The sequence below is a fragment of the Triturus cristatus genome, chromosome 1_1 (assembly GCF_964204655.1).
Source record: "Triturus cristatus chromosome 1_1, aTriCri1.1, whole genome shotgun sequence".
Taxonomy (NCBI): domain Eukaryota; kingdom Metazoa; phylum Chordata; class Amphibia; order Caudata; family Salamandridae; genus Triturus; species Triturus cristatus.
The window spans coordinates 614772456-614785375 of NC_140579.1; the positions used below are offsets into that span (position 1 = coordinate 614772456).

Below are 12920 nucleotides of genomic sequence, written 5' to 3' on the forward strand. Positions count from 1 at the left end.
CGTATTCTGTATGCAAGTTAGTCAGAGCTCCTTAAGTTAAACCTCCCTTCCAAGTGGGTTAGGGAATCTCCTGTTGGCCGTTGACAAGTTAGCGCTATGAAAGCATTTGTTGTATTATAGCTTAGATTGACCCTTATTAGGCCAACAATAGAATGTTGCCTTACTTTAGAAGGACCCACCAGAATGAAGGCCAAGTTCTCTATTGCTTCAAGGCTTGAGTCCTGATAAGCTTGGTCACATGAATGAGATGGGCTCAAGGACACTTTCTTAAGATATATTGTGGGATCAACCTGATCTGGCTGGGAGGCCTCTGAAGGGGTTCTAGAAGCCAATTCTGGGATCAACTCTGCTCTTCCTGGAAGTAAGTATGCTGGCTCTGGAAGCGGTTCAAGTCAGCTTGAAATTGACATTATCTTAACGTGGCTGGCTGATCTGTCTGCAATCGTACCAGGTCTAAAAGCATCTACTGCAGGTTGCAGCATGGAGATGATGTGCTTTCTGTTACTGGCATGTGCATTATTATGTTGAGTTAATAAAATCCCCGTTCCACTGAGTGGCTTGGTCGAAGACCCTGCTTAATTGGGTGATTCGTGTTATTGTCTACCTGACTTTCACTGGGCTGTACTACAGCGAGGCAGCACTTCATTGGTCTGCTGTGCATCCTCCACAGTAGGACTTTTCTTTATCATTGAAAAAACAGTTGAACCACAGTGGATGCACTGAACTCATAACGGGAAACGGCCTTAACAATGCGGGGTGAGCCATGATGGAGGGTCACGTTTGACCATATAAATTCCCAACATAACATTCTGCTCGACCCATGCAGCATGAAGGTCCCTGTATAGGCCCCACCAGTTAAAACCTGGAAATGTGCTATCTTGACCATTTTTTACCATACACAGTCAGTACGTGATAGCCCACACATCTCTTGACACATCTGCATATGGGCCCAATCCCAAAGCCCACTGCCTCATGTCATCATCTTCAATAATAAAGTCTACTAGGCCCCGATATTCTTGAACATACATTTCTCTTGTACCCAACACTGCGAGGCTGCTCGGGCGACCACAGAAACTTTCCAGTTACAAGATAGCATATCTCACCCACATGCAGGACCAGCTGGTACATCCTCGACATTTCATAAGTATTGCTTGCTTCATTTTTATATTATGAAACTTTTCAAGCTTGCTTAAACAAAACCCAAGACAGCACCTTGCAATGATAGCACCTGTTTCAAGATCCACTTTCATATATATTTTCCGAGAAACTTATGCTAAAAATGTTCTTTGATTATAATTTGCGGTCAAGCTTTGCCGACCACCCGACCACACACCTGGCCCACTAGGATACCACTTTTGTGTTCTCAGGGTTTTAGCAACACCACTGTAGGCGTGCGGTCAAGCACCTACGCCAGTGTGATTCAAGCACCTACGTCAATGTGGTTTAACCATTCTGCATTGAACAGGTATATAGGGCCTGCACCCCAGTTTGAGCTCAGAACTCTTCTGCAGTGCCATGCACACTGTGGGTTCCCGGCCGGCCGTATATCTGCATTGGGCCTATTGAGCCTATTCTCAGGTGGTAGGACCCAATCTAGATAACATTTTTTCCCTTTTTTTAGTCTCATCACTCATTCTCGGTTTTTCCATCCTCACCCAATTCATTGCATTTAGTGTATCTTAAAACTGTAACTCGTGCATGGTTAGGTTTCTCATTTAAGGTTTGCCTTCTAGTCACTTGTGCGTTAGAAAGATGCATTTTATGTTACTATTTCTGACTGATGAAATCGTGCTTTTTAAAATATTCTTTCTAAGGCTAATGAATTGATGAATATATTTTCTGCTGTGTTAATGACTTGATGAATAAAAGTGCCACTTCAACGTAAGATCTTCGTTTCACACATGTGTTCATTATTTTTACACAAGCAGTGTTTAAGTGGCCCGTGACCACAACAGAAGGGAAAAACACTTACCCTTCATCAGCCACGCGTGCCTTTTTCCCTCAAGTAGAACCACCCTTGTCTTAACCACCCATATGCGTGGTTAAGGCAGTGCGCAGTCTAGATGCTGAGATGGTCGGGCACAGGAAGAGGAAGGATCGGGAAAGTACGTGGACTGGTAAGTGGGGTTGGGGCCAAATTTTTGGGGGGGGTGGAGTTGATTTTAAGGGTTGGGGGTAGCTTTTAGGGCTCAGGGTTGGGGGTCAGGGTTGCTTTTAGGACTTGGGGGGGTTGGGATAATTTTAAGGGGGTTGGGGTAGTTTTTAAGGGTTGGGGTAGTTTTTAGGTCTCAAGGTTGGGGGATCAGGGTAGGTTTTCAAGCTTAGGAGGTTCAGGGTAGTTTTTAGGGCTCAGGGGGAGGGGCAGGGTAATTTTAAGGGCTCAGGGGGTTGTGGTACTTTTTAGGCCTGGGGGGTGGGGAGTTTAGGTTGCTTTGAGAGCTGCGGCGGTCAGGTTGTTTTCAGGGCTCAAGAGGGGTAGGGGTAGTTTTTAGGGCTTGGGTGGGTCGGGTAGTTTTTAGGGCTCGGAGGGGAGGGTGTCGGGGTAGTTTTTAGGGCTAGGGACGGGTGGCCTCAGGTGCAATCTTCCCCACACATTCCTTTACCAGTCATGCCTTTACCACAAAAGTGCATGATAAAGGCATGTGTTGTAAAGGAATGAGTTGTTCAGATGCATTAGTTGTTTAGGCACCATAGTTGAGGCACGTGTGGTTTAGCCATGAGTGCCCCTGTCATACAACCCTCATAACCAGTAAGACTACCTGTAGGACGTGAACTCTAGCTAGAAACTCTGAGGTTCCGTAAGAGACTAGGCCATTAGTGAGCACCCCTGCCAAAGCCACTCCATATTGAGTGAGGCTCTCGATCAATACTACTTCCTGCACTGGCAGGTGCCCTACACACATGTAAATAACTTTGTGTGATTTCAAACTCCCCGCCCCTTTGGTATGGCTGGTGAACTTTCTTTCACTGATTTACTTGATCTATTTTATAGGGGAGCTATATTATCTTCTCTGCGCTTTTTCAGCAGGAGTTTTGTCAGCCTCGCCCCTTTCAAAAGGACACATAGCCTGCTTTTTCTGGATAAACCTGCATTTTTCCTCCCGTGCACTCAACAGTCATGGGAATCAACTGGCTGTAATTCATCCTTTTACTTCCGATTTGTGATCAAAGAACAGCACTAAAGAAACTGGCGGCTGGTCGACCACTTGGGGTTGGCCACACCGCTTTTTTCCTTTCAAAAAGGGAAACATTTGAGAGAACATCTGGTTAGGGCCTCTAGACCATCAGCACCTAAAAATGATGTAAGAACCATGATAGGACTACCACCAGTACAGGGACATTTTAGATGTCAGAATTGTGTGGTATGTCCCCAAACAAGTGATTCCAAGTTCACAACAATTGGCAACCAAAAACATGTTCAATTTGGTTTTTCGATGAATAAAACTATCTTGCAAAGTACCTTGAATCGACAGGAGGCGAGGTTGATTGAAAAATATCGGACAGCAATAGACGGACTAAACGATAAGGATGAAATTTGGGCATTGATACAATAAGAGTTACAGTTTTAGATTAAGACCCTGAACGCAGGACCAAACAGATGCATTTGATTTTGTCAGAAGAGTGCTCTACATGTATAGTCACTGTGTATGTATATATGTGTATAACAATATGTAGTTTTAGAGTGTGAGCCTTGATATTTACAGGTTACTTTACTCTGTTTACTTGCACACTAAAAATTTCGGGTGTCATTATTCTTTCTGATTCACTGTGCATTTCTCTCTATATCACTCACTATTAGAATTAGTGGTGAACAACATTGCCTTTTTGTTATTTTTCAATAATAATATTTGTTTAGTATTATTGTCCATTATATTGAGTTTTGTAGACATCTATAGTATTGTTTATGATAGCGGTCCGAAACTTGGAAATAAAAGAGGAGCTGCTAAACATATTTTCTGTCCTAATGCTCCATTTAAATATGGCCGATTTGTAGCTCCGCTTTACTCGAAGGTTTGTAGTCCTTTGTTACTGTCTACATCAGGAAATAAGGCTTCGACAATCCTTCCCCGTAATTTCACTCGTGCAGCGTGTAAGCGAACACGGATGGATGAGAGATACATTCCTAGGAGTTGGTAGAGAATTTAGGTAAGCTAATTCGAGTCAGAGACGCGTTTTGGAATACTTTTTAAACAAGCAGTCCCCTTGGACTTACACTGTGCCCTCGTTTGTTCGTTTTGTTTGAAACAGGCAGTGTTCATACCGGACGGCTCCATTTGAGAATATTGAATAAGGTAATGAGAATGCAGCTTGAGCCCTTTCTGTTAGCTAATGGAGGGAGAGAATGTATTGAACTAATGGTCTTTCCTTTCCATAGAATTGCTATTAGAGGGGTTGGATTTTTAGCACCCGACCCTTGTCCAGTACATTCGTTTTGCTGAGCGGATTGTTCAGCTATAGGTCAGTCCAATAGACCGTTTATTTTCTAAGAGAGGTTCTCTCCTCACTTCCCCTTTTTAACTATGTCTAGAGTATTTGTTTCTACATTACACATACGTAAGACCGATTGGTGGAGGTGTCTGAATCACCACTTTCAGTGCTATTGATATAGAGAACAGCTTTGAGATCTTCACGCACATAAATATATGTAGTAAGCTTTAGGCATTAATGATTGTTATTTAGTTTCTTTTGTCACGTAATTCGGTGTTTTTTCTGATGTGGTGGGACTTTCGGTCTGCTTTTCACGCTTTGAGTAAAGGACTTGGACATTGGTAGGCGAGCATAGAGGTTTTTTGCGTAATGTATGTTATTGGAGTGTGCTTTTCTTTATATAGATTGCTGCTGCTTTCCGTGTCCTGAAGAGGCCAAAAGGAATTTATTGGCTGAAACGCGACCGCGTCGACAATTTTGGTTTCACAGAGGGCCCCTAAAAAATTGGAATGAGTTGGGACTTAAGAGCTTTGCATTTCCTTTGAATTGGTGGAGATATTGTTTTCCTTATGCAATGTACATGCCCTCTGGGATGTCCACACTATTGAAAGGTGGATCCATAATCAAAAATCTGTTGTTGAGACAGTAGCGTAGTTTTGTTTTGTGTATATAGGGTTTGGTTTGTAAAATATGTCTTTTGTATATGCTCAGCAAAAATGAAAAATGAGATGTGAATTGACACACATATGAAAGGATAATTAAAAGTGTCCTTATTCAAAAATATTGCTTTATCTGTTCCTCCACACCATTTTCTTTATATTACGTTTTCCTTACCCAGGTTATGGGAGGGTGATTGATGGGTATACCCCTAATTTTCTAGATCAAAGAACAGCACCAACATAAGAGGGGAACCTCAAAAGTGCACCAAAAGTGTACCACAATCCTGTTTGAGAATAGCCTTGCCTCCTCAATCCAGGCTCTGTTGTAACTGGTAGTGGGGGCAGTAAGTACCATACTAGGGCTGTGTTTTTCCATGTAAGAAATAGCCTAGTGGCTCTCTCCGTGTTTAATTGTCTCTGCAATCCCCTAAACTCGGGACCTGTGGGGCATGCGTGGAGGCTCAGTGAATGTGTTGTGTGGTTTATTGAGAGAATGCCGGCCCCCGGGGGAAGTAAGGTTTTTCGCTCAGTATAGACGGAAGGACAAGCTGTCTTGGGGTCACGGCGTTGGGCAAGGGGTGGGGTTGGGGCGAGGGGCTTATTAGGTGCAGGGGAGGAGGTTTCTTCCTCTTCCTGCACCCGGCACCATTGGGGAAGGGTCCTAAGTGAATTTTGGAGTAGAGTAGGATAGGGAATGTAGGGTAGTTTGGCCTGGGAAGAGTAGTGTGCCCAATCCGACGATTGGTGTGGGTAGAAGAGTGCCTTTTAGGTCTTTTTTGTCGAGATAGCAGTAGTAGGCAGCCACCCCACCCCCAAACCGTACCAGAAGATCCAGTGATGTCCGCGCCCGATGCGGAGGCCGTCCGGGCTGCCTTGAGGGTGCTGGGCCAGGTGGGCAGGGCAGACCTCCTGCGGCCTGGAGTTCTTGAGCAGGCATGGGTCGGGATGGCCCGCACGTCGAGGTCCGTGTCTGCTGGGTCGCCGCTGCTGTGGTGGCATGCCAGGACGAGCCACCACCGAGTAAAAAAGGTATGTCTGTGAGCCCGGGAAGGGCGGGGGCCAGCGCCGGACCCTGCCTGTGCGTTTGCTGGAAGACTCGGCCGCGCCCAGCATGAGTCAGCAGGAGGAGGGGGCGGGATGGGGGATTCCTTACGGGGCAGCGTGATGCTGCAGAGGAGACGCCCATTTGCACTCCTGGCCAGGGGAGGGAACAGGCCCTTGTGGAGCAGGCCCGGCAATCTGCTGGGCCTGCATGGGCATTGAAGTGAGCGAGGGAAGGAGGGGGCCTGAGGGGAGCCCTTGGGGGATACTTTTGCCCTGAATTTGTCAGGGAGAGAAGGCCATGACAGGGAGGAGGGGCGCTGGGACCATGCTCCTATTGACCTCACATGGAGGGCGGCAACAGTTATTAAAGACCAGGCTGGAGGGGGGGTGTCCACCCACACTGATAAGACCCAGTCCATCACAGGGGGGGGGCGGCACAGGGGACAGCGTGCCAGGGCCGGCTCAGCCAAGGGAGCTGGGCATCGGAGGCCAGAGCCCCCCATCCTTATTGCCCAGATGGGGTGAGATGACGCTGGAAGAGAAGATAAGGTACCAGTGTAGGCTTATTCAGGAATCCGAGCAGAGGTGGCAGGACTTGTGTGCCGCCTGGGAAGGGGGGTTGTTATGCCAGGGGAGGTGGAGGGGCCCCCCCACCCCCACGTCGGAGGAGGAGGCCTGGGCAGAACAAGAAGCTACGGCGAAGGGGCCTACGGGCAAGTGGGTTTGGGTGAAGGAGGTGAGGCACCCCAGGACAGGGTAAGGGACAGCCGAGGCGGCGAAGAGACCCGATGGTGCTGGGGCCTCCTCAGGTTGGAGCAGCCTGGGAGGGGGCGCAAACCAGCATTAGAGGCAGGTAGAAATGTGGGCAGCCGGCGGGGTGTAAAACGGCTCCGAGACGCCGGCCGGAAGCAATAGGGGTGTCCGCGGTGGCTTACCCTCCAACGAGGGATCGGGCATCGACGGCGACTGTGGAGGAGGGTAGTGGTGTGCCTGGAACGAAAGAAAAAGGACTGAAGAGAGCGGTGCGTGAGGTGTTATGGGCGCCTGCGGAGATTGAGTAGGAAGTGCAAGTGGATTACGATGATAAGAGCGATGAGTTGGAGGAGGGTGAAGTGCGGGACGATGAGGACTGGACACGGGAGACTGCGGGAACATCAGGGACGGCAACAGGGAAGCTTGGTGCTTTACAGGTGCCAGCTGTGGACAAAGGCAAGACAAAGTCGTCGAGCCAGAAGAAAGTAGGCACCAAAGGGAAGGACCGGGAGGTGCACGCAAACTTATCAGGTGAGGGTGACTGGTAGGCCGCCTGGGACAGTGGCCCCAAAGGGGGTGGAAGAAAGCCTGCCGGTCTGTGGGTGTGGGGGAGGGGTCCGTGAGGGACGCAGGGACACCAGCCAGCGCAACAGCGGCACCTGCGGTGGGGGAAAGGAGCCTAGGGTGAAACACTTGGTGGGGGCGAGTGTCCAGACGGACAAAACAGAAAGGCATGATGGGAAGGATGAAAAAGGAGAGGACAAGCATCACAAAAAACTGCCGTACATGGGTTTGGCCATGCCGTTGGGGTCTCACTTTTCAAACAAAACTAGGAACAGGATTTGGAAGCATGAATACATAGACTTATTTAAATTGTTACATCGAGAGATCCAGGCAAAAGAGGGGTCGAAGGAAGAAGAGTGAGAACTGACAAGAAGGCCCCGGGTGCCAGTTAATATGGAAACCTGGACCTCCTCCTTCCTTATTTATGCCAGCATCTATTGCGAGAAGCATCTCGACAGGGCCATAGCGTTATTGAAATACATGGATATCATCCGGAAAGCACAGATGCATTTCGGAGGGTTTGCATGGTTAAGCTATGATGAGGAATTTAGGGATAGAATTAGCATCAGTCCTGATACGCCATGGGGAGAGGTGGACCAGGAACTGTGGATGCAGTGGATTTCCCCCACACAGTCATCAGCATCCACACAGACAGCCAGTGGTCTGCCGGTGATGTATCGGTCCTTTCCGGCGTGTCCCGCCCAGGCTGGGGCAGGAGGAAATGGCGTTCACACGGAGAATAAAGGTCCACCACCTAAGCAAGGGGGGAGTACCACGGGAGCCTGTTGGAACTTCAACAAGGGCTTCTGCACCAGATACCCTTGCAAATTGAAGCATGAATTGTCAAAATGTGGGGGACGACACAAATTGTCTCTGATGCCGCAGTGGCTTCAGGTTTCAGTGTTTTTTGGGATGGGTGGTGGTGCGCTGAGCAGTGGCCAGGGCAATGGTTGAAGCAAGGGAGGAGCATAGCTTTCTTGGTATTTTTCCCCTTGTTAGTGGCATTGTATGTATGGGGCCCTGAATTTCAGAATAGGTCAGTGCTGTTCCATGTAGACAACATGTCAGTTGTGGAGCTAGTGAATAATCCGAAAGCGAAGGATTTGAGGGTCTTGCGACTGCTGCAAAGTTTTATGCTACAATGCCTGCGACTAAATGTAATATTTCGCGCAAAACATGTTCCAGGTGCAAGCAATGACATTGCGGAAGCGTTGTCTCGATCGCAGTGGCAGCGTTTCAGACGTTTGGCTCCTGGAGCAGATGCTTGCAAGACAGAGCTGCCGGACGGCATCTGGGCCTGGGGGAAGTGAGAGTGATAGGGCTAGTCGAGAAGTTCATAGCGGAATCTACAAGGTGCAGCTACAGGCTGGCTTGGGCTGAATTCGGATCATTTATGGGATGGACCATTGATACATGGAACATGTTGACAGAATACTGAGCAGGGAGTTATACGTTTTGTTCTAAGTTGCATTGATAAAGGTTTGTCTCCAACTACGATTGCGGGTAAATTGGCAGGGATTTCGGTTTTTGGGTTTTGATCCTGCCAAAGATGAGTTACTGAGTAAGATGTTGAGAGGTTGGGGATGGGAGCGGGGGGCGGGGGGCACCTAGGGAGGCGATTACCTTTGACTTAGTGCAGAGTTTGCTGGAGGAGTTGCCCAGTTGTTGTTATGATGACTACGAGGTTTCGGTATTCCGTTTATGCATGGTGTGGATGTTTTTTGGGGCATTTAGGGTTTCTGAGTTGTTGGGCATTAAAGGGAGGGCAGGGAGAACGTTTGAGGAGATAAGAGTGGATGGGGCGCGTCTGGGAATTTGGCTGGGACATTCAAAAACGGATCAGACGGGGAGAGGTAAATGGGTATGGTTGAACGAGAGTGGCTGTTTGGGGGCGTCCAGTGCAAAAATGGCAAGTTTTCTTACGATGGACCCGGGGCGCATCAGGTGAGATTTTTTTTGTCATGCATGTAAGGAGAGGTCGATGGCTTTTCAGTTGTTGGCAGTGCTGAGGATGCCGTTGCGCCTAGGTAGGGACCCTGCTAGATATGGAATGCATTCCTTTCGCATTGGCGCAGCGGCGGCGTGCCTGGGGTGGTCCTGGGACAGGACATCCCAGATCGGGCAGTGGAGGTTCAGGTGTTGCGAGCGTTGGGTGTGCAAATAAGTAGGGGTTGGCAGTGGGGGGGGGATCTGGGGCAAGGAAGTGGGAGCCGCTGTAATTTTGTGCACTAACATCTGTTTTCTTATCGCAGGTTGTGTGGGCAGCCAAGTATGCAGATAGGCAGGTCTACGGTCATAACCTGGGTTTGAGGAGCAGCCATCATGAGGTGCATTGGGATAGAGGAGGGATTCGTTGGGGGGGCATGGCCTGGCTGCCCTGGTTGACAAAAGTGATATCTCAAAGAGGCTGTCCGGATATGTTGGTCCTGCACCTGGGCGAAAATGACTTAATAAGGTTGTCGGGTTTGGCAATTCTATAACACATGCAAAGGGATTTGGAAGTCATGAAGAGTAACCTGGCGGGCACATGCATTGTTTGGACTGAATTCGTGTCACGCAAAGTTTGGAGAGGAGCTCTGAAGCCGGCGGCGGTTAAAAAAGCTTGCAGGAAGCTAAACAAGGCAATGAGAGTTTTTTGCAGCACAGGAGGCATCACGGTGTTTGCACATTAGGGGTTACGGCTTGAGGAGCCTTTGCTTTTTAGGCATGATGGAGTGCACCTTTCGCAGATGGGCAACGTTTATTATATGATAGAGATGAGGGATGTCATTAGTAAGCTGTGGAACAAATCCATTTGGTGTCGCCGGGAGGACAGGGAGTAGGGGCGAAAGGTGCCCTACAGGGGTTCCCTGGTTGGCAGTACTTTGAAGGGGTGGGGAGTCAATGACGGGCATACCCATCCCTCCGGGGATGGGGAAACAGGTGCATGATGGGGCTGCGACAGCTGGAGATACTGGAGAGGATGTTGAAGGATAAGTGAGGAAGTGAATGGAAAGATAGAGGAGGTTGCAGAGTGAAACGGGAAGAGGGTAACAGGAGTGTGGGGAAATTGGATGGTGAATGAAAGGTTTGAGGTTGGGGATGGTTATTAGTTTAATGATGTTTTGTGGTTAAAGTATCGTGTTTGACAACCTTGTACTAATAAATGGCCTTTTACGCTTCAAGTACAACGTGGAGTGTAAATATTGCACGATGCCGGCCCCCGGGGGAAGTAAGGTCGACAGACCACCATTGGGGAAGGGTCCTAAGTGAATTTTGGACCCCCCGCCCACCCTACAGGTTCTGGGGTCACGGGATTGGTTTTTTCCTGGTTATAGCGTGCTAGTTTAGGACAGGTTGTTAGTGTTTTGAGATGGCAGTACTTTGGAGGGGTGGGGAGTCAATGACAGGCATACCCACCCCTCCGGTGAGGGGGAAATAGATGCATGATGGGGGTGCGGGATGCAAGAGTGCAACGGATGGAGGAGGTCGCAGAGTGAAACGGGAAGAGAGTAACAGGAGTGTGAGGAAAATGGATGGTGAATGAAAGGTTTGAGGTTGGGGATGTTTATAAGTTTAATGATGTTTTGTGGTTAAAGTATTGTGTTTGACAACCTTGTTATAATAAATGGCCTTTTATGCTTCAAGTATAGCATGGAGTGTAATTATTGTGCGAAAGATGGGTCTGTTTTCATGCTGTGAGCAGGTGGAGCTTGTCCAATGTATACGCACCAGCCACAGTATTCCTGCTCTAAACCTCTCCTTGAAACTTACTTTGTCCCCTACTTGATGAAACCCATTACTCTCCTCTTCATCTATTGTTGCTTGTCACTGGACATTTTGTCACTTGGATTCCAGAAAGCTGCTTTGAACAGTCTGAACCAGTACAGCTTGTGACATCTTGCTCCAGAAGCCAGTGAAACTTGGATTCAAAAGGAAGATGCACTTTTCTGTATTTGAGAAGTGTTTGCACTTTCAAAAAAGGCAGCCCGTAGTTGGCTATGGCTCCCTGCCTTGGCCACCAAAGTGGAATTCATGCTAAGCCAGTAGGCTGTACTTGCTTAGACTAGAGCAAAAGGTTAGTTCAGAGCTGCGCCTCTGCTGGCTTGCTGCTCTCCGGGGTGTCCCGCATCTGGATTCCAGTACAAAGTTTCTGGTCTGTGAACGCATGGCGAGCATGGCTGTGTCCTGTCAGGAGAGCTATCCTGATCTCAGGGAGATCTACATGGGGTAGTCACCATCTGACTAGAGATTTAGGGCCTCATTTAGAATGAGGCTGCCCAACCAGAGCATCACTTTTTGCGACGCTCTGGTGGCGCAGGGGTCTGCTCCATATTTACCAGGCAGCACTAAACGACTTTGCGTGGCTTAATGCACATTGTAAATATTGTTCCCTTTATGCTTTTTACTGAGTTAAAGGGGCGTGCAATGGGTGTTACTGTGGGCTTTCCCAGCAAAACCCATCTCTTTTTGACACTGCCTCAGATTTATGAAGAAACGTACCTCTGAGGCAGCGCCAAAAACATACTCATCCCCAGGGAAGGCATAAGGGAGGCACAATGAGTAGAAATACCTTTATTTCTCCTTGTTTTTCCATGTGTGCTGAAAGGTGCAGCACACATAGAAAGAGAAAAAAGCCTCTTGTGATCGTTTTTGTGCTGGAAGGAAAACCTCAAAGGTTTTCCTTCCTGCACAAAAACAATAATCTCTTCAGCACAGACACCCTTGCAAAATGACCCAAGAGTGCCTGCGCTGGTGCATGGCAGCACATGGGGCGCTAAGGCAGGGGAAAAGGACAGGTATGCACCGTGTCTGATAGATATGCTGCATTCCTGACCTGTTATTTTGCTGTACAGCAGCGCAGCATGAAGACCTGCTGCACTGCCCTACAGCAAAATCTTGTAAAGTAAGTCCCATAGTGTACAGCATGACTCAAAAGAATTGTGATCGTCCTAAGGCCACAAGATTCTCAAAGCATAGCTGGCCAGCAGAAGAAAAGTCCAAAGATCTACATCACCTGTGGAGAGGAGCTGCAGTCGCTGAGCCTGTACAATCGTCATCTGTTCCCTTCACATCTCTGACTTCCTCCTTTCTTACTTCTATAGGGACCAAGAGGTCCCCTGCCTTTAAACACCACGTAGGACCCCACTCTGTTGGCAGGGGAAGGTTTCCCAGATTGTGGGACCATTTAATCTCTTTCAGAAACCTAAAAGTTCCTGTCTTTTAAAGTTATGGTTGAGCCCTAAAACTACAGACCGGTTTCAAATGGGAAGTGACAGAGCATTGGTGTTCAAAGGATGCCTTGGGCCTATGGGCACTCCCCTGCTTCACGCTGACTTGCACTGGTCTCTCCCCTGAGGCGGAAGCCGGGGGTTTTTATCTAGCGTTTAGCAATTTTATCTCATTGTTTTTTAACATTGCTGTATACTTTGCTGCTTAACCTTTTAAATCCTTTTAAATCCCATTGCTGCTACTTACTTGTTCGCCGCCTTT

At 48.2% G+C, this 12920-nt stretch overlaps 1 long non-coding RNA gene across 1 annotated transcript; it reads left to right on the top strand.

Annotated features, from left to right (window-relative positions):
* The first annotated feature begins 4068 nt into the window (after positions 1 to 4068).
* Positions 4069 to 10887, top strand: LOC146870716 (uncharacterized). Its single transcript, XR_014959441.1, has 3 exons — positions 4069 to 4146; positions 4249 to 4292; positions 9701 to 10887. It is a non-coding gene; the product is annotated as an uncharacterized LOC146870716 (long non-coding RNA).
* Positions 10888 to 12920: the final 2033 nt, after the last annotated feature.